This window comes from Mesoplodon densirostris, chromosome 10, assembly GCF_025265405.1.
Source record: "Mesoplodon densirostris isolate mMesDen1 chromosome 10, mMesDen1 primary haplotype, whole genome shotgun sequence".
NCBI classification, from domain to species: Eukaryota; Metazoa; Chordata; class Mammalia; order Artiodactyla; family Ziphiidae; genus Mesoplodon; species Mesoplodon densirostris.
Window position 1 is genome coordinate 74,471,985 of NC_082670.1, and position 3,645 is coordinate 74,475,629.

The 3,645-nt window shown below is 40.9% G+C and overlaps 1 non-coding gene across 1 annotated transcript; it reads left to right on the forward strand.

Moving 5' to 3' along the window:
• The first annotated feature begins 1,230 nt into the window (after positions 1-1,230).
• TRNAR-CCU (transfer RNA arginine (anticodon CCU)) lies at positions 1,231-1,303 on the forward strand. Its single transcript has one exon. It is a non-coding gene; the product is annotated as a tRNA-Arg (tRNA).
• The last annotated feature ends 2,342 nt before the right edge of the window (positions 1,304-3,645 follow it).

Below are 3,645 nucleotides of genomic sequence, written 5' to 3' on the forward strand. Positions count from 1 at the left end.
TCCATCTCCATTTTCTGTGAATTGCTCTTTCAAATTTTCCATCCCAGCCCACTGACTGACATGCGCTAAATAAGTCTAGTCTCAGGGCCTTTGCACTTGCTGTTCTCCCTTTCTAGAACATTCTTGTCTCTGATATTCCTGTGATATAATAATGGCTCATTTCCTCACTTTCTTCATAGCACTTATCTGTGAGTTGTAGTTATTATATTCACTTATGTTTTGTCTGTCTCATCAGCTTAGTGAAGTGGGAACCATGTCTGTCTTGTTTACTATCACATTTTGACACAGAAGCCAGGCTTAATAAGTATTTGTTGGATTAAATGGAATGTTAAGATGATTTCTATCTACCACATAAACCTGAGAGAAGGGATGGTTGTTTCAGCTCTACAGCCAACAAAACATTTGTTTGTCATAAGTATAAACACATAATCATGATTGATTTACTTGTATTATTAATGTATTTTGTTTCTTAGGCTCTATCCTTATTGCTTTTAGTATAGCCCAGAATTCAGCATCTTTTCACTCTTGCAACTTTCTCCCTGTCCATTTTCTCTCCATCTCTGTCTCCTCTCTCTTTCTCTCCTCCCTCTCCCCTTCTTTCTCAGATTTTCTTTTAATTTTTAATTTTTAAAATTTATTTATTTTTTGGGGCTTCCCTGGTGGCGCAGTGGTTGAGAGTCCGCCTGTTGATGCAGGGGACACGCGTTCAAGCCCCGGTCTGGGAAGATCCCACATGCCACGGAGCGGCTGGGCCCGTGAGCCATGGACGCTGAGCCTGCGCGTCCGGAGCCTGTGCTCCACAATGGGAGAAGCCACAACAGTGAAAGACCTGCGTACCGCAAAAAAAAAAAAAAAAAAAAAAAAAAAAAAAAAAAAAAAAATTTATTTATTTTTTGGTTGTGTTGGGTCTTCGTTGCTGTGTGTGGGCTTTCTCTAGTTGAGGCAAGCGGGAGCTACTCTTCATTGCAGTGTGTGGGCTTCTCATTGTGGTGGCTTCTCTTGTGGCAGAGCACAGGCTTCTAGGCATGTGGGCTTCAGTAGTTGTGACACACAGGCTCAGTAGTTGTGGCTCATGGGCTTAGTTGCTCCACAGCATGTGAGATCTTCCCAGACCAGGGATCAAACCCTTGTCCCCTGCATTGGCAGGCGGATTCTTAACCACTGTGCCACCAGGGAAGTCCTCTTTCTCAGATTTTAAAGATTTATTCTAAAAGTACCTGCTTAGGGAGTTCCCTGGTGGTCCAGTGGTTAAGACTCCACACTCCTAATGCAGGGGGCCCAGGTTCGATTCCTGGTCAGGGAACTAGATCCCGCATGCCACAACTAAGACCTGGCGCAGCCAAATAAATAAATAAATTAATAATTTAAAAAATAAATGAAAAGTATCTGCTTATTACTGTTTACCTTTGTAGGCAGAGAAAGCAAGCTAACTAATTTTCCCAAGGTCCTATAATGATTCATTTGCTGAGTTGGAATTAGCATCTACTAGCCTTGGTTTCCAGGTAGATCATGTATCTTGCTACTATTCTGCAGGCACACTCTTAAATTACACTGGATACACATGAGTGAAACTTGTTTTCCTTATGCTGCAGTTTCACTGTTGATATTTATTTTACATGATTGATATCCAAAAGGTTGTGGAGTTACTATAAAACTCCTTACCTCGTCCTTGCCAGATGATTAGGATGGTAGTTCTTTCCTTCAGTTTCTCCAGAAAGGCCTCAGACCTCTGTATTTTATTTATTTATTTATTTTTGATTTGTACTTTATTTTATTTATTATTTTTTATACAGCAGGTTCTTATTAGTTACCAATTTTATACATATTAGTGTATACATGTCAATCCCAATTTCTCAATTCATCCCACCACCACCTCCCCCCCTGCTTTCCCCCCTTGGTCTTCATACATTTGTTCTCTACATCTGTGTCTCTATTTCTGCCTTGCAGACTTGTTCATCTGTACCATTATTCTAGATTCCACATATATGCATTAATATACAATATTTGTTTTTCTCTTTCTGATTTACTTCACTCTGTATGACGGTCTCTAGGTATTTGTTATTTGTAGATTTTCTTTTTTTTTAAATTATTTTTTAAAATTTTTGGCTGCATTAGGTCTTCATTGCAGTGCGCGGGCTTTCTCTAGCTGTGGTGAGCAGGGGCTACTCTTTGTTGCGGTGCTTGGGCTTCTCATTGTCGTGGCTTCTCTTGTTGTGGAGCACGGGCCCTAGGCGTGCGGGCTTCAGTAGGTGTGCCACGCGGGCTCCAGAGTGCAGGCTCAGGAGTTGTGGTGCATGGGCTTTGTTGCTCTGCAGCATGTGGGATCTTCCTGGACCAGGGATTGAACCCGTGTCTCCTGCATTGGCAGGCGGATTCATAACCACTGCGCTATCAGGGAAGCCCTGTTTGTAGATTTTCTGATGATGCCCATTCTAACCGGTGTGAGGTGATACCTCATTGTAGTTTTGATTTGCATTTCTCTAATGATTAGTGATGTTGAGTAGCTTTTCATGTGCCTCTTGGCCATCTGTATGTCTTCTTTGGAGAAATGTCTATTTAGATCTTCTGCCTATTTTTTGATTGGGTCGTTTGTTTTTTTAATGTTGAGCTGCATGAGCTGTTTATATATTTTGGAGATTAATTCTTTGTCTGTTGATTCATTTGCAAATATTTTCTCCCATTCTGAGGGTTGTCTTTTCGTCTTGTTTATAGTTTCCTTTGCTGTGCAAAGGCTTTTTTTTTTTTTTTTTTTTTTTTTTTTTTTATGGTACGTGGGCCTCTCACTGTTGTGGCCTCTCCCGTTGCGGAGCACAGGCTCCGGACGCGCAGGCTCAGCGGCCATGGCTCACAGGCCCAGCCACTCTGTGGCATGTGGGATCTTCCCGGACCGGGGCACGAACCCATGTCCCCTGCATCGGCAGGTGGACTCTCAACCACTGCGCCACCAGGGAAGCCCCGCAAAGGCTTTTAAATTTCATTAGGTCCCATTTATTTTTGTTTTTATTTCCATCACTCTAGGAGGTGGGTCAAAAAAGATCTTGCTGTAATTTATGTTAAAGACTGTTCTTCCTATGCTTTCCTCTAAGACTTTGATAGTGTCTGGCCTTACATTTAGGTCTTTAATCCATTTTGAGTTTATTTTTGTGTATGGTGTTAGGGAGTGTTCTAATTTCATTCTTTTACATGTAGCTGTCCAGTTTTCCCAGCACAACTTATTGAAGAGACTGTCTTTTCTCCATTGTATATCTTTGCCTCCTTTGTCATAGATTAGTTGACCACAGGTGTGTGGGTTTATTTCTGGGCTTTCTATCCTGTTCCATTGATCTATATTTCTGTTTTTGTGCCAGTACCATATTGTCTTGATTACTGTAGCTTTGTAGTATAGTCTGAAGTCAGGGAATCTGATTCTTCCAGCTCCATTTTTTTCCCCTCAAGATTGCTTTGGCTATTTGGGGTTTTTTGTGTCTCCATGCAAATTTTAAGATTTTTTGTTCTAGTTCTGTAAAAAATGTCATTGGTAATTTGATAGTGATTGCATTGAATCTGTAGATTGCTTTGGGTAGTATAGTCATTTTCACAATATTGATTCTTCCAATCCAAGAACATGGTATATCTCTCCATCTGTTTGTGTCATCTTTGATTTCT